This window comes from Odontesthes bonariensis, chromosome 11 (genome assembly GCF_027942865.1).
Source record: "Odontesthes bonariensis isolate fOdoBon6 chromosome 11, fOdoBon6.hap1, whole genome shotgun sequence".
NCBI classification, from domain to species: Eukaryota; Metazoa; Chordata; class Actinopteri; order Atheriniformes; family Atherinopsidae; genus Odontesthes; species Odontesthes bonariensis.
In genome coordinates, this window is record NC_134516.1 from 27356858 (window position 1) to 27375275 (window position 18418).

Consider the following 18418-nt stretch of genomic DNA (forward strand, 5'->3'; position numbering starts at 1 on the left):
AGAATCGATGACTTCTTGTTTAACTGAATTACAAAGTTTAAAGTCTGATTTTGGAGTGATGACAACATTTTCACAAACTTTGAAGAACATCATACTTACCGACAGTCCACAGTGACTTGGAGACCTCCTGTAAGGCTGTTTGAGTACAGTGTTTTCTTTGGACAAACAACAAAAGCTTTTTAGAAGTGCTTTTAGTTACCAGCTGGATTTTCCTTTGGGTGTGCACATAGATATCACTTTTTCTCTTTTTTTTTTGTGTCTTGTACCACTGCAGTGTAGGTGAGAAACATAAACCAGATTGATCAGATTTTCTTGCTACTCGGCTGCACGCTTACATGATTTCATAACGGGGCTTAAATCTTCCCAACTATCTGATGTGTGTTCTTCTACTGGGATGTGTGGGCCTGAATGAGACTAGTGCAGCACATTTATGTTGTGTCCAATAAATGTGTTTCAATGCGAGTTTGTCAAACCTCTCCTTTAACCAGCCTTCCTCATATGATTCCTCAGGTGGCACATAAGGAATGCATTCCCGGTCCTCTGGTGTCTTAAAGTCGTTTGCTTTTCTTGGCTGAAATAAAACTCAGAAGCATGTTAAAGTTTGCAATTTCCATTGGTTAGCAAAAGTCATGTTCAGGGTGTGGTAGACGAGGTGTGTGAAGGAGTTGGTGCGTTGAGATTAGAATCCAGCCGCCATTGGTTTCAACTCCTTCGCATGTAAATGGAATCGGTATCTGTGTATATCTCTCACCTCGTGTCTCTGCCCTCCACCTTTGTAAACAATCTCTTTGAATTTTGTTCTGTCTTATTATTTCCCGTTCCCTTTTCTTCAGTTTTTCTTCTAACTTTGATATGTCTTTTAAACTAAGGGACCTCCTATTGGGAACCCAAACATTTAGATATTTTAACCTTTTTCCCCCACATTTCTTTCTCATAACGTCAACAAGTGGCCCTCCCCGGAGGCCGCGCTCCCTCAACGGGGACCCTGCCCCCCATTCCAAATAGGAAGCGTCGTACGACTGACCCGCCTGCTTCGTTTTTCTTAAAGTTTACAAGCAGCAAAAAACTACAAACAAACACATTCACCCTTCTGCTTACAAACACATTCACCCTTCTGCTTCGTTTTTCTTAAGTTCCCAAGCAGTAAAAAACTTTGCCACCTGCTAAGATCATGAGAAATGGAAATGCTAAAACCCAAATTTGAAATAATAATTTAGAAGTCAATATTTCAGTACTCACCAGATGGTTTTTCGCTGAACTATATTCGTGCAATCTCAGCGGCAAGGATTTAGGACACTACACGGTTAGCCCTCCCGTCTTAAAAACTAAACAGACGTTCGGAGGCTGAATTATATAATCCAGGACAGCCAATCGCTTCCCGTGTCTTGCCCCGAACGATTGCGCGTGAGTCCTGCCGTGACGACGCCAAAACTGTCGTGGAAATATTGTCTTAACTCCCTATTAAGATTTTGCTTACCTTCCTATTGCATCTGATGAGAAGTGAAATAGAGACTTTCAATGTTTCTGCTGGCCGGCCACGTGTTTATTTTATTCTGCAAAAGAGATCAGTCCTCACCAGTCAGCATTCATGGTGAAGAAAGACCCAGCACAAAGGGAATCAAAAGCATTTATACAGGAGGAAGGGGCTTTGTTCTTTCAGGTGTGTATTATTCAAACTGTCTCCTTGCCACACCCCCTGGGGGAAAGTCTCGCACTTTGGGGAGATGCAGAATCTGGAGACAATGGTCATTTAAATGATTATTGTCTATGTGTTAATCAAAAGACGAATGGTCTGCAGATATTGGATTTACAACAAGGTGTCATCTAAGAGACAAAAGGTTAGCAGACATCGAATTTACCATAACAGGTGTTACTGTAAGTTTATCACACCAGCTGGTGAAATGATATGAGTCCCTCTACAGTTGTTGGAGATATCAGCTGAGATTCAAACTAAAAGACACATTTTGTGTCTGAAACTGTGAGAGACTGTTCAGGTGGGACTGAAGGCAGATTCAGAGGGTTGTGATGTATGTTTTTCCACCCAAATGATCTGATAACTGTCAGAGATGCAGCAGTGCTATGAAATCCACTTTAGAAGCTGCAGTTATTGGACACAATGAAAGCTGAGCATCTCTGTGGCTCAGAGGAAAACTGAGCAACAAATGTTGCCAGTCTAAAGCTGAAATACTAAAGAATACTGCTCCTTATGTGGAACACACCAAACTCCAGAGAAGCTGGAAGCACCACTGCGACTGAACTTGTGACATCATCACAGTTTACGCAACTTCCTCCAACATCTATGTCTCTTGAGGCCTTTACAAAATATATTTCTGACACTGATTTTTCTGATGAAGTGCTTTGTTTTATTGCCACTTAAATGAAGCAAACAATGCCCTTGTTGTTTAAACTGCACCAACGTTGATTTATCTCTGTAATGTCTTGTGTTCTGTTCTGGGTGTTCATTCATTACAGATTGTCCAAATAGTGAAATCTAAGTGAAAAGAAGCCCTGATATAAAGCAGAACTATTCATGATAAATGCTCTTAACCTGTTGTAGTTTCAATGAATGTGATCAACACTCTGCAGCTGGTGTATTTAAGGTGATTTCTATAGTTTATATAGAAATATTCTATAGTTTATATAACTTACAAATGAGGATATAATGATGCAGCTAACAGCAAAGCTAACAATAAGCTACATAGAAGGAAAAGCATCAGCCAGGCTCTGTCAGAGGTGACAGTGTAGAAACAGAGTGCAGGCATAGAGGGAAGTACGGGTTAAGTGGTAGATTACATTTCTACACCTGAACAGGGACTTGAACCCTGGACCCTCAGATTAAAAGTCTGATGCTCTACCAACTGAGCTATCCAGGCCCTATGAGAGTGTGTCTGAGTGACAGCTGACATCTGAAACACTTCCTGAGTCCAAAGCTGTGACCTCATCTGAATACAAACAAAAGAGATGATTGTGGATTTTAGGAGGAGCAGCAGTCAGCTGAACACCGTCTCCATCCTCGGTGAAGAGGTGGTTGAGGATTACAGATACCTGAGGGTTCACCTGGACAGCAGACTGGACTGGAAATGCAACACTGAGGCTGTCTACAAGATGGGACATTCAGTAAACTATTCCTATAACTGTATATATGCTAACTGAGTTGGCATGGGTTGGTGCACTAAACACATGTTACAGAGTTTAATATTTCTGCATCTTTTAGTAAAAACAGGAAAGAATGAGTGTATATTTCCAGCCAAATTCCCAATAAAGCTGCTCTCATCCACATATTTTTCTGTTTCTTTTGTCAGACGGCTAAACTGAAAATCAGCCCATTAAGACTACGTGTCAACTCGTGGTCACTTAAAGCATGTCCAGACTGTCGCTCTGCTTTAATAAAATCCTGATTTTGTAACCGCAGCCTCATGTGAGAAAATCCCCCTTCAGGTGACTTAAAGACAACATGTTGGCAGCGATTTCAGCTGCACTTACATGCAGCGTGATGTCCCACAGAGAAAGTTAGAGGCAGCAGAATGTCATGAAGGTTTCCTACACAGTCTATCCCGTGCATGTACGCTGGGACAACATGGTGGTCCAGTTAAATGGACGAGTACACCTGGAACTGAAGCTGGACTTACCTGTGCATGCAAGCGTTCTGAATGTCCTGATCAAGATAAAAATATGTAACATACAGAACAAAAAGCATCCATCTCCAGCTGAAAACATGAAACCTGCAGACTACAAATAAAATGTTCCACTGGGGACACCGACCCAAGTTGGTTATTAGGAGGAAATTTCATAAATATCCTCAAAACCAGTTTTTCTCAGTGTGCAGACTTCAGGTTTTTGTTTTAAGTTTTGTACAAAGAAAATAGACTCAAATGTAACCTCTCTTCTATGCATATTCAGAACTTATTTAAATCTCTTCCAGAAAAACTCTTGTTTTGATCGTTTTCTTTGAAATAAAGATTTTTAAAAAGCTAATATGTTTTACATATAACATCAGTTATAGAGGTAAACACGCAAAGTTAGCATATTGACAGGTTTCAAATATATTTTTCAGTGGCGGCCGTGCTTTGGCTCACTGGGCCTTCAGTGTGGGTTTACCGTCCATTCAGAGTCGCTATTTAAATCCGTCCTGAGTGCCCACATGGATCTGGATCTCACTAACCGTGCTGTATGCCAATAAACACAGAGAGACAGCTGTTAGAAGACTTTCTTCTGCAGGTTTCCTTCTGATTTATTTATCTTTTAAACACATATTCAGCAGCAGGATGTTTATTTATCAATTAGCCGACTAATAATGAACTATGAGAGAGATTTCACGTGTTGAGAGCAGCTTCCATTGTTATTGTTATTATTATCACGTATATCAGCAGTTCAGAATATTTGATTATTTTTATTTATAATTTAATATTTATATATGTAAATAAAATACATAACACTCACAAGAGTTCCTGATTATTATCTATTTATTGACATAACACTGAGATGCTCCATATGTTAGTCCATTGTTGCCAGTTAACTGCAGCCTTGCACCTTTCAGCAGCAGCTGTTACCGCTGAGCAATCAGTTCCCTCTGCACTGAGGATCATATGAAAGCAGCTCCTGCAGCTTCAGGTTAGTGTCACAGGGCTCTGAACTTTGTGTTAGTGCAGTTTGGCAGGAGCAGGTCCCAGGCAAGCTTTAATTATATAGCACCAGAATGAGGTGAGTAACTTCTAGTCTATCCCAGTGCTTCTAAGTGGTGGCACTGAACCTCTGCTGCCTTAAATGTCTGAGGCAAGCAGAACCTCATTTGGTGGCAGCATTACACTATGAATATGCAGTTAAGCTCAACAGGACTGGGCATGTTAAGGGGAGGTGGTGGTTGGACCCCACTGGTCTCTAAATGTACTCAGAACTTCATATGAGATGTCCCTGTTTCTGCAGGGTTTTGTGGATTTCTTGTGTGCTGATTGGAAGCATCACCTGCATTCCTGCACAAAGCGGTAAGCTGATCCCAATCAAAGCTCAGCAACTAAAAGCAGTTTAAATTGACTCAGGGTGTAAATGGAAGGCTGATCTTAATTCTCCGTTTCTTCACCCATGTATTCAGTTTATGGACAAGCTCTATCTAAGCCAACGTATCAGAAAGCAGCTGGAACCAGTGGTTCTGCAGCACAGCAGCATGGTGCTCAGGGAGGTCAGTCTGGAGCTCCTGGCAGCAATTACCAGTTTGAAGATGGGAGCTGGAGCCTTTCATCTGACACCAGCGGCGAGGACGAGCCAGTCTTCACTCCTGTGACCGACGAGGATCAAGTCTACGCTTACAAATCTCGGTCCCGCTACAACAAGAAGCGTGTGCTGTTCAGCCAGTTCCGCTACAGCCCAACAGAATCTGAGCCAGACCACGGCAAAACATCTCAGCACAAGGTTCAAGTTCAGAGCGGCTTCTGAGGATCTTTCTGGTGAGGCTCATTTTACTCTGCATGTGTGCTCTCTGTAGCTGCTGGTAGGTGACTGACTTTCTTTGTCTTGCAGATCTGCATATTCTAGAGGCATCGCTGCTGCTGCCGCTTGAATAAATGGCTTTAACTTGAATACCTTGTTGCTCCATCAAATGGCTCCTAGCTGTCTCTGGATCATCCAGTTGTGGGTTGGAGGGGATAGTTGAGGGCCTGACAGGTTGAGATGACTTAATCCTATAAATAAGGTGTTGGCATTAACTTAAGGACAGTTTCTGCTCAAAGGTGAGCTTGTGACGGTCTTGACGGCTTCAGCTTGGAATGTATTCTCAACTAAAAATGGCTGAAAAGCCAACTGCAGCTCTCTGACAGCAGTGGGTAAAGGTGTGGCCTTGAGCTCTATCAGAAGATTCCACTGCTGCATATTGTGCTGAGGGGGAAACCTTTCCACTCTGTAGCAATCCTCACCCTACAGCTCTGGGTAAGGGCAGACCCATCAGATGCTGGGGCCATGTGAAACCTGGACAGTAGTTTCTGCAAGTCCATGACCGAGGATGGCTTCATAACTATCTTCTGTGGCTGCAAAGGTTTGTTACTTTGAATACTTGTAATGAAGTTTGTGCTACACAAATCAAAAGATGTGGCAGCTTCTTTAAGTGAAGTGGCTTGGGAACAAAATTTATTGGCTCAATGTTGTCACTTACTCACTACCTGGAAGTAAGTTGGATCAGGTGGTTGGGGGCAAACATCTAGTGGAGGACCCTGTTCATGACATCTGAAACCCAAAGCAGAGTATTTTTGTTAAATCTATACATTACCAATGAGGTTGGGTCACGGAAACTGAAAGGAGCCTCACTAGCAGAGGTGTGGCCAGAAGGTCCTCATTGCCTATCAGGACAGTAGCATAGGACCTGCTTGTGAATATTAGCATGTAGGGAAACATTCAAGCTGAAGAAAAAGGCCTTTTGTGTTGGGTTGTTCAGGAGGTTGACCTGAAGCAGGTACCAGGTGGCCAAAAGGGCTGCATCATCAGTAGCTGCTCAAGCTAAAATTCAGGGATGGGAAGAATTTGTCATCTGTTCCCATTTCTTTGGTTGCATCTATAAAATAACAGTTTGACATGCATGAAATGGCATTTTTGCAGAAAACAGGTGATTCCCTGAGATGCATCTGGACCTTAAGCTGTTCAATGAAGCCTTCTTCAGAAATGGTCTCCATGGAAGGGTGGCTGTCAAGAGGCCGTTCATAAGGAGGGGAAACGGGGAGAAAAGGCTGAGCTGTGCTAAATGACACAAGAAGTGGACTGAAAATCAGTGGCAACAGGTCTGATGGAGGGATGAATCCTCCCCAGAGCCCGGGGAGGGTTGGAATAAATGTATTAAATAAATCCAACAACTCTCATGGATTCTGTTCATTACATCAGATTTTACAGATCAAACATCAATTTTGTTCTACATTTGGATGCAGGAAGGCGAGCCAGGTGTTGGAATATATTCAGTTAAGTCGTGAGCTGTACAACCACACAGTGGACTGTGCACAAAAGCATTCACTATCCTGTCTGGAACATGAACAAACATGTGTGATTAATACTGGGCATAATGCAACATCAAATGTTCCATCTATATGTGAGAATCAGATGTCTTACCTGGTCGTCCCTACAGCAAGGACACTGCCTGTGGGGACTACTTGCACATAGTCGACATATAATTAAAAGAAAAACTTCTGTGGACTTGTTTCTACACTTTAAGTCACTCACATTGTTAACCTGCAGGTTGCAGTTTAAATATGAACATGATAAAGTCTGGCCTTTGTTGGATTTTATGAAAGTAATTATGAGAACAGATGATGTGAACTACTGTAACAAATGTTAGTTTTCAGAATTAAAACAACCTGGGGATATAAATATTCTCTCATTTTCATAAATAAATATGAAGTTCAGGTGTGACAGTCAACATTTTACAGTAAAAGACTTTCTCAGAAACTTAGACCCATATTAAAAAAGAGCATTATTCAAATAGACACATTTTCCCTTTTAAATGAGTTAAAAATGTAACTTTAACTTCAGTGTATTTTCAGTACAGTTCCACCTCACTGATGGCTGGTAAAGCCTCCACAGTACAAAGAACAGAAAACAGTCGCCTACAGACTATAAAGTGCTCAAATGTCACATTTCCCATGTTGGAAGTTTGCTGTGTCACAGGGAGTCTGTGGGAGTCTTTGGTTGTTCTCACAAGGCAACAAGTTTTCAGCAGGAATGATGGAAATCCACAGAAATCGTCAAGACAAATTTAAGAAACAGTTACAGATATGAACAAAATGATGGCACAAGGTGCTTTAAACATTTAACCTCCGTTATGTCGTGTTTAATCAAGTTCATCTGAAATAAATCTAAGATCTCCTCCATATCACTTAATGAAAGAGCAGCTCTGCATCATGTTGTCTCACGTTTCTACATCTCAGCTCAGATATTAATCTGAGCTTTAAACATCTCAGAGTGCGCAGAAGGCAGTTAGCGTGACTTTAGGAAGAATACACCCTCTGCTATGTTCCAAACACATCCATGCTTCTAGATCCTCTGGATGAGAGAGCTGCAGAGCTCCTTATTCCTGCCAAGGAGTCAACATTATGTTAGAGTTATTTCCAGAACTCAGCAGGTTAACTTACTAAGACTCCAGTCTTATGTCACGCTGAGCTCACTTTTTTCCCCTTGAAACCCAACTAGCAGCTCCCACTAGTGAAGTGGACAAGTGATGTGTTGGACCCCAATTTCATGGCTGTGGCGACTTTGTGACGTATTAGAACCGAGGTTATAACCTGGAGTCCTTCAGACCAAATCTCTGTCACTCCCCTCACACTCCCCAGCCAGAGATTAGGGGCCAACAGTGATCTGCAGGACTTTGGTCCAGATGTTTAACAGCGTATCTGACCAAGCGTAATTCACCTTCTTTAAAACATCCCATGTTCATTCCTCACATGTTGCAACAAACCTTTTTAAATGTCAGAAGTGTTCATTTTCAGAGCTGAATTGAATGCAGCACGATCTGACTGGGTCCCAGGTGAGGTTTATGAGTGTAATTAGAGCAGGTAGAGCACCGATATAAAGTCAGCTGCAGCCTCAGATGAGTTACAGCACAAATCTTCTCTCAACAGCAGTCACCAGATTGCTGTTTTTGACCAGTTTTATCTGAACTGTGTTGCTTCTGTTTTGTCTTGTTCAACATGATGTTTAAGGTTTTCTTCAGGTGAGTCTTCATGTTTAATGGTTTAGGTTTTTGTTCTCCTATATACTAAAGTTTCTTTCTTTTCTTTTGAAATCCAAACAGGATTTCCTGGCTTTGTGTCCTGCTCTTCAGCATTGGAACATGTTATCCCCCCCAGAAAAGCAAGTATATCAACATTTAGGTGCAGTTTATATAAAGGCAGCCAACATGGGGAGTTGTTTAGTCTGGACATGCTCAACCCATGATGTTGGCAGGAATGAGAGGGAAGAGAGTCTGCAACTATATTAATCATGCAGCACCAAATCTTACAATATATTAGACTTCAGGTTTAATGACCCACTTGAAATTCAAATACTCCTTTAGCTTTGTTTATTGTTACTAAACATATTGGCAGTGATACAGAGGCTACTGACAGCATGACTAACCATGCTGTCATACTTTGCTTCAACTAATTTCTGGGCTCAGGTCAAAATAGTGGGTCCTCTGGCTCTGGTAGTAGCACGTCTGGCTCTGGCAGCGGCTCCTCTGGCAGCGGCTCCTCTGGCTACGGCAGCGGCTCCCCTGGGTCTGGCTACGGCAGCGGCTCCTCTGGGTCTAATGCTGGCTTTACTGCGCAGGACGCAGACTTTGCTCGTTTCCTTGCTGCCCTAATGAACTTGAAGATCGACAGTTCTTTCCCACAGTCTGTCTGGACCTCCGACCAGGTCCCTAAGGAGACATCTGAGATGCGCACTGTATACCCTTCATCCCACGTCGTCCAGTCCAGCAATGGCTACCAACGAGCCCGCGACTCCAGTTCGTACGCCAAATACTCCCAGGATGCTTTTGACCACGCTGATGCCAAGACTGGGTCTAAAGGGCAGAAGTTGTACTAAGGTAAAGCTGGACTAGTGTCTGAAGTATTGAGACTCCTGTATCAATACTGACCCCTTCTGTTTTCTGCAGGTGACTCTCATGGACACTTCCATGGAGATTCCAACATGTGGCTGAACTCTGGCAAAATAAACTCGACCAATAAAATGAGGTCTGTGTATTGAATACTTGATCTCAAGATTTGTTTTCACTTCATAGCTTTGAGTCTTCATCACACCCACTGAGGCTGACTCTGCTTTTGAAGGGCAAACTGAATACTGCTGCTTTAAATTCCACCACTACATGTTTCCTTCTCCTCATGGTTGAATTGCATTACACAAACCCAGACTAAAATAACTTGACGCTCAGTACAGTGGCCTTGCTTGACCTTGCACCATGAAGGTGTTTCAGTTAAATCTGCACTCGCTGGCCTTTTCCAAGCTTTAGTTGCATGTGACTCTTTAGCCTATGCTACGTAGCCTTGCCCCTCCTCTGCTTGGCACCACTTGGTGTCTTCTGTGTGCCTCATCAGAGCCATACATCCGTCTTAACCAACTGTCTCGACTTGCCCCCTGTGTGTGCGGCCTTTGTTCATCTCACCTGGGACACCAGCTGGAGGGCCAACACTGTGCTTCATACAGACTCGGTCCTTAACATGGCATCACATCTTCCCATGTTGGTTTTCATCCTACACAAGACTTAAATATCTCCTGCTTTTGTTTTCCTGATTCTACCACATGTGGAAGATGCCTTTTCAAATTCCCTCCAGTGCAAAGCTACATGATCAATTTGCAAAATATTTTTTAACTCCTTCGATTCAGATCACTTGCTATTAAACTAGCAATAGTTGGCACAATCAAACTTTCAAAGTACTCTCCCACAGTAGGCTCTCTGATACGGCCCTCTAGAAAAGGTCTCCAAACAGTTCTAGCAGAGTCTCAGTGAATGGAAGTGTGGAAATTATGAGACCTTTTGCAGAGTGGACTGGAGAGCTGTCCAGGGTGCACCCTGACTCTTTCAATTGGCAGCAGGGATAGGCTAAAGCAGAGATACTCATTATGCAGCTCCTCAAGCTTTAATTGGTGGCTGACACTCGCATAGTAGCTCATAACAATGTGGTAACAATAACAAATTTTGTCAAATAACATACAGCGAATACTGCCTAGTATGAAGTATTTTTATTAAGGCTTAATGGTGTTTCCTAAAGGGTGCTCTGTTAAACCTGGCAACGCAGCCCGCTTAAACCACCGTCACACTTGACCGCAGTGCACGCTGGCTCCATTAGCGAGATGCAGGCACAATGGGTCGGTTTTTAGTTAAAAAAGGACTAAACCATGCTCATCTTGAATGTCTCACTATGATTGCAACAAACTACAAATACAACATGAAGAAAGTCAAGGACATGCATGCCAGCTTCCAGTATTGAGTATTAAGTATTCCAGTATTCAGGTAAATGCGGTCTTAATTGAAAATGTATTGGCTGTGTTGTTTCTTTTTTTGTGGGATGTTTTATATGTAGAAATGCATATTTGCAAAAGGGGACTTAGTATGTTGTCATAAAAGTGGCTCTTCCCTTGATTTTGCTCTGCCAATGTGGCTCTTGTGGAAAAAAATAGTATCACTGGGCTAAAGGCTTCCACTACCCTAAACTGGATACATTGAGTAAAGTAAATGGATGGTAAGATAGTTCCAGTGAGGAACCTTGGAGTTATTTTTGACCAGAATGTATCATTCAATGCACATAAAACAGGTTTCTAGGACTGCCTTCTTTCACCTTTGTAATATTGTTAAAATCAGGAACATCCTGTCTTAGTGATGCAGTAAAACTGCTCCATGCATTTGTTACTTCAGGATTTGACTACTGTTATTCTTTATTGCATTCAGAGGATGCAACATCAATAGAAATGTCCTGGCACAACCTGCCATTACAGAGTGGAAAGGCAACAAGTTGCCTGTTAAAGCACAATAGTAGGTACAGGATAGGGTTGTCAAAGAATATTCTAAATTCAAATAGGTTTTAAAAACAGACAAAGGTGAAAATGAATATCGAATATGGAAAAACATCTGCGCAGCCGCCATCTGCCTTGAGTCGGCACACTGGATGACGGGGTCAGGGACAGGTCACAGGAGTCACACTGTCTGGTAAAGCATCACTGCTGAAAGTTGACTTATGTGAAGATAGCAGAAAGTTCATAACCCAACTCAACCGCAGGCACAAAGAAAGTGTTTTTAACCTCCAAAAATATATAAAGCACCACCTGGAAACTTCAGATTTTGGTCAGTTGATGGAAAAAATTTGGAGCCTTGAGACAAATTTGTATACGAGCTACAATTAGCTTATCATTCCACCAGCAACATGAGGTTAATTCTTGAAAATATTCACCAAAATTGACTTGGCATAACATGAAACAAATTGTTAAATGTTTCAACTTTAATAAACCACCTATACAAGTAGTTAAGTCGGTTTGTCCCGTTATTGATGTAAAGCTGCCGTTGCCTGGCAGTTTGGCTGATTGAAAGCCCCCAGATGCGCATGTGTCATTGATGTGTTAAAACAGATGTCTGAATACATTGTTTAGAGGGAATGTGCAATCATTTTTTACAGCCCTAGTAAAGGGATACCCAGAGAAGAAATCATGTTCATTATCCATTGGATTCCCATTATTTTAGCATTCCATCTGCAGGGTTCGGGAAAAAAGAAAAACCTAGACACGGTCATCATGACAAGACAGCACTGGCTGTGGCTTAATTGCAGAAGAATATTTAAAGAGTATCCAGCCCATTTCAAGCACAACGTTGGGTTGGCAAGCCTTCAGGTTGGCTACCGTGCACTCAGCAACCTATAGAAGGGGTTGTGTCTGGCTGCCATGTACAGGTGTAGAGGAATGGCTGTAAAGGATGCTGTAGCTGATCGCTATAGTCAGTTGAGCAACTATTTAACACTTCCATAGCAATTCCTCTCAAGATGCAGAGCTTTGAGAAGCCATGTTTGAAACCGAAAGCAGAATGTCCGAGTCAAATATGACAGGTGATGCCTGCCATTTGCCTTGAACCCAGATGGTGTACACAGGCCATTGTGTCCCTTAGTCAATCATTCTGAAGCAAGATCATTTGACAAGATTTTATTCAAAGACTAAACAGAATCTTGTGCCGTTGGAGTCAGCTTTCCAATCTTAAACTGAACCAGATTAGTTAGAGCATTGAGATAAAGACATTTGCAGGTACCACTCCCAACATACCCTCTGCACATTATGTTCAGCTCTAGCGGGCACTTGGGAAGAACTTTTTCTGCTGCCCAGAACCATGGCTGTCAGTAATATGCTCCTTCAAGTAGTGGACATCCTGAAAGTAGTCTTTGCCCTTCTCATGCTGCTGGCTGAAGGTGCTGTAGGTTCCAGAGGGGTACAAGCCATACAAAAGCCTGTAGTCAAAGTTAGGAGATCCACCCACACCAAAGCGTGGCACCAGTACGGTTGCGGATCCCGGTCCAGACCCTTGGCGGTCATCAGGGTAGCCAAATTCCTCCGTCTGCTGCTGGAAATTCCCGAGTTCAGCTTCCTTGGTGACACTGGAGGTCTCCCCTGACTGGAGGACAGGGCCAGGTGGTGACAGAGGGGCTGCAGGGAGAACGTCAGTGAGGCTGAGGGCTTGGGCTGACGCATCCTCAAAGACTGAGGGAGCAATAGCCCACTGGGTTTCTGTGTGGAGACATTTCACAATTAGTCCTTTTCACAGCAGAAGTTCTGAAACCACAGAGTCTTAACATATTCTTAAAGGGGAACTCCGGGGCATTTGAAGCGCATTTCCATTGCTAAAGGTTGTCAAATACTGATAGGAGGACACAGACAGGTGCAAATCTGCGCTCTGTGTGGAGATCGCGCTGTTCAAGTATTTAAAACATTACAACAATACATGCCCAGTAATATTGTTGTAATGTTTTAAATACTTGAACGCAGTTTTTCTAGAGAAGATAATTGTTTTGTATATGGGATTATCCTCCATCGACTCTTCTGGGCTTTCACATGCGCGAGCCTACAACCAGCCGGTGAGTGACATGCTGTTTATAAAGTTGTTTTGTAACGTCCCCATGCCAGTAATGTGAGAACCATGCATATGGTTTTGATGGTAAGGCTTGTGACTTTATTGTCGGATGGTTTATAAAGTGGTGTGACGTTTCTGCAGTGTGCAAGTTGTTGTTTTACGTGGAAGGGTTAGCGCTTGCCCCTAGCCACCACGTATTAGCCTCGCATGACAGGCTGCGCGAACTCCACACAGGGAGCGCAGATTTGCACCTGTCTGTGTCCTATCAGTATTTGACAACCTCTAGCAATGGAAATGCGCTTCAAATGCCCCGGAGTTCCCCTTTAACTAAGCAAGATTTGCTAGTGACTACATGAAAACGCACAGACACCTTTAGGCTTCCAAACATATTTTGGGCCATCTACACTCCAAGCAGAAGATTTACCTTGTGGTCCAGATTGGGCAGCTCCAGGTTGCAGAGCGCCAGCGTCAGATCCTACATCAACAGGTACATAAGTGACAGTAGAGTATCCTGTTGCAGGCAGGCCAGAGCTCAAGCTGCTCAATGCTGGACCCGTCTGAACAGCCTGTGGGACACCAGAAGCTTGCACAGCCATTTGCACGGGCACAACGGAGCCAGAGCTGCTGAATCTTGGGTCTGCCTGAAGAGCACCTTGGACAAAGCCAGGAGCTTGGACAAAACCGGGAGCTTGGACAACCAGTTGCGTTGGCACAAATGAGCCATAGCCGCCGAGTCTTGGGTCTGCCTGAAGTACAGGTTGACTTAGACCAGAGGCTTGCACAGGTGTCGCCATATAAACGTCACTGGAAGCAGTGTAGGGCACGGTCACCGGGCGGCCAGCGGCTGCTCCCTGGTAAGAGCCAAAATTACCTGCAGCTCTTGTGCCGCTGCTGCTCTGGCCTGCTGATTTTGAACCTGGGTGCATGAGAACAAGTTTAGCAGAAGCTGATTCAAGCAAGCATGTAATGTTTTACCACAACAGATGATAGCACACCTTTAGTGGGAAAACCCCATGTAGCAGCAGTCAACAAGGCAAAGAGGGAAACCCTGAAATCATGTACAACAAAGAGTAAGAATGCAATATTAACTAATGTTTCCAATCAATCAAACAAACACTGTAAAAGGCAGCTTGTGCTTATACCTCAGGAAGAACCCAGCAGCTGTCATGGTGAAAACAAGCTATGAGAGGAAACAGCAAGGGTGAAGGTTTATAAATAATGCCACAGACCAGCCCAGACCAATCAAAGCTTAACGTGCTAACAACAGACAGCTGCTTGTGAGGGACTATCAGGACAGGTGGACGCTGGAGGCTCATCTGGTTGCTCTGGTATCAGCCTCATTGTCTCCTCTCGCCTCCACCCTCCTGTCTGTGCTAAAGGCACTTAGTCACTGCCAAATATTTTACTGTCGTAAAATAGCTCTACCTACATTGTCGTAATTCTCAGATTTTCTATTTCAGTTAAACGTAGAAGCTTGAAATAACATCCTAGATGTTGAGTTTTCACACCGACCCACTCACACATTTAACAAGTTAACTGAGGCCTGCAGAGTCTGAGATGTAGCTCTTATTGGTCCTTTAAAGGAGACATGTTTTGCCCTTTTTGGTCCAATTTCCCGAGGTCTTACTGAAATGTATGAGACAGGTCAGGAGCTCCTGGTCTTATTGGCCAAGTTTTTCCCCCAAAAGTGTATTTTATTTCCTAAACATGATGCTTTTCTAACTTTAACCCAGTACTTTTAATGTTTTACACCTTTCGACCAAGTAGTTTTGGAAAAAAAGGTGAAAAACGAATGAAGGAAACAACGGTCTCACAGCAGTTCAAAGACTGGTGTCAAACACAAGTCCCGTGTTTAGGAGATGGTTGACTATCCTCTGCATCCTTTTTAATCTCCTGACTTGGTCAGTGTCACTTGTTGATAATCCAGCGGTGCAGGATGATGTTTCCTGTTAGTTTTGGCAGAACTGGTGCTCAGCTGCTGGCACAGAGGAATAACTGGCCCAGCAAAGAGCCTCCAACAAATAACCAACCGGATGATCCAGAACTTCCTGCAGCTAAACAAAGAGAAAACAGAGGTCATTGTCAGCTGTTAAAAATCTGAGCTCAGCTTCAGGCTGTGATGTTAAAAAGCACAAACCAAGCAGGAATCTGGGTGTTATTATGGACTCAGAGCTGAACTTCAGCAGCCAGATCAGCTCAGTTAGGAAGTCAGCCGACTATCACCTGGAGAATATTTCCAGGATTAAAGGACTTCCTTCCCTGGTTACCTGTCAGATTTTATTACTCATTTTAAAAGCTTTGAATAGTTGGACGGTTGCCTCTGTCTATGATCTGTGAACTCCTTACTCCCCTGATTGCTGCTCACACGGCCCACTGTTTAATATAACTGACCTGTTCATTAGATGGAAATGAATCCCTGCATACTCCTAAAAATCACTTTATTTTGAGGCTTTTTCTTCTAATTAAAACCCCACTTTCATAATTACTCGGGACTCTTTGTAAAATGCAAATAAAACCAGAAAGATATGATCTTAGAACTATTAAAAAGTTCTATCTAATTAGAAATAGTGCAAGTTCGGTGCCATCTGTTGGTTTCCTTAGCTAGGAAATAGTTTTTGAATTAATCGGATTCATTCTGATTATAATTACAATGAATGAAACTCCAATATGCCTGAATTGGACTTTATTACTGAAGTGCCCTGAGATGACATTTGTTGTAATTGTAATAGTTTATTTTGGCAACATTTTAAACAAACTGACATTATTCTGTCTTGGAAAACACTGCTGGTGGAAAACATGATGCTGGCTGCTGAAAAACTGGCAGAAGTGGACCTTCCAACGTGACAGTGACAGGAAGTAATCAGCTGAAGTCGTCCAGAGATTAACAGAGAACACAAATCAACATTCTGGAATCCGGACTTCACTTCCATCCAGAATCTGTGGTTGGAACCACAGACCAGAAGAGACAGAACAGAAGCCTTCACAAAGCTGTGATGTCATCACTGTAGTGACATCACAATCGATGTCATCTCTGATCTTGTTTGACATCACAAAGTTTCTACAGGCCAGACATTTTCACTGCTTTTTCACAGCTGGTCAGGAGTTTATCTGAAGAAACACGTCCAGTTTTTGAAGCATATTTGAAAGTCACAGCAAACGGTTTTCACATCGCCTAAAAAACACTTAATTACTATCTTAAATAATCATTTTAACAAGCACTTAGAAACAACGCTAACTTACTATCTTAGAAAGTAATTTTTATTTTAAGTACTTAAAAGCAACATGTTTGCTTTATTCCTTCATCAGTTTTATGAACCATGTGGTGCTGTGGCTTAGTTGGTCAAAGTGCCTGTCTTGTAAACAGGAGATCCTGGGTTCAAATCCCAGCAGTGCCTCAAGGTGTTATTATGTACATCAACATGGTGCCATAACTGTTTACAGCAGTGCTTCAGGAGTGCTGGACTTCCAAAGCAGTCTGTACTTGGAGGCACTTCATCTCAAGGCTTTAACTATTCTTGAGTTACAGAAGATTAAACTGGGACTATATCCAATGTTTTCATTTATGGAGATAAATTGAATAACATCAAGCCCTGATTTATGCAGAGATCAGATGAATATTGGAAATAAATCACAAAAACCACTTCCTGAGGTGGATCCAGTTCCTGCTCTTTATTCTTTCATCAGTTTTATGAACCATATGGTGCTGTGGCTTAGTTGGTCAAAGTGCCTGTCTTGTAAACAGGAGATCCTGGGTTCAAATCCCAGCAGTGCCTGTGTTCCTTCAGAGCTGACTATGACTTTGGATGTGAAACAGCTTATTATCAGCTTTTTACTAAATTCTTTTCACTGGTCCACTTAATGAAAGTGTGTATAAATAGCACACAGTTTTTAAAGTCTCATTTATGCCTATTTTATACTTTCAGAGTGTAATTTTCCTCCGTTCACATAACACGTCAAATGGTTAGGGTACAGTACGGTGGAGCTTCTCCTCCTGTCACACTACATAACATCAAAATGAACGTACAAACTGTGAAATAGTCAGAGTTAGAGTAAAAGCTGAGGGCAGGACGTCATTTTATTGAAATATGTAGCGTAAAATAATACGCAAAAGCATAAAAAAGCCTTGTAAAAACACAGTAAATGACTTGGCGTGTAATAAGTACACCGCTTCATGAGATCTGGCTGTAACTGGTGAAAGTGACTTCCTCATGAACACCAGGGTCTGAGTTGAAAACCCAACAATATCTGCAAAATATGATGAAGTTTTGAACCAATTGGAGGCACTTCTACTCATGGCTTTAGCTATCCTGCTTCCTGCTTCTGAAGAGTGCAGACGTGTCTCTTCTTCCTCCTGCTGCTTAACGCTTTATTTGCTTTTAAATCATTTTACTTCTTTCCACAAGTCTGGGATATAATTGTATTATTTTTCTTTTAAGTGAACCCAGACTTTTTCAATCAATTTTATTCTTTTTACAATTTATCTGATGATTCAGAGACTACAATCCTTTCCACATGCCCTCTGAAAGCTGTCGGATATATCAACAAGAAATTTGTGCGCTACAAGAAAGGATTTTTACCTTAGAAACTGAAATTGGACTTCATGAAACGCTCCCAATGGAATCCAGTATTAAGAAGTAGTGATGGGAAGTTCGGCTCTTTTGATTCAGCTCCCAAAGAAGAGCCGGCTCTTTCGACTCCCTGACGGCTCTTTATTTAGGATCTTTTGTAGCCTATATTTTATCTAAGGCTGCGGCTACACGAAAACGTTTTTCACTGTAAACGATACTTTTTCTTATCGTTTCGCTGTCGCGGCCACACGGAGCCGGCGTTCCCACTACCCCAAAACGATAGTTTTTGAGAACGGGT

At 42.5% G+C, this 18418-nt stretch overlaps 3 non-coding genes across 3 annotated transcripts; 2 read left to right on the plus strand and 1 right to left on the minus strand.

Moving 5' to 3' along the window:
- Nucleotides 1–2800: 2800 nt before the first annotated feature.
- Nucleotides 2801–2873, minus strand: trnak-uuu (transfer RNA lysine (anticodon UUU)). The gene has a single exon. It is a non-coding gene; the product is annotated as a tRNA-Lys (tRNA).
- Nucleotides 2874–16873: 14000 nt separating this feature from the next.
- trnat-ugu (transfer RNA threonine (anticodon UGU)) lies at nucleotides 16874–16947 on the plus strand. The gene has a single exon. It is a non-coding gene; the product is annotated as a tRNA-Thr (tRNA).
- Nucleotides 16948–17251: 304 nt separating this feature from the next.
- Nucleotides 17252–17325, plus strand: trnat-ugu (transfer RNA threonine (anticodon UGU)). Its single transcript has one exon. It is a non-coding gene; the product is annotated as a tRNA-Thr (tRNA).
- The last annotated feature ends 1093 nt before the right edge of the window (nucleotides 17326–18418 follow it).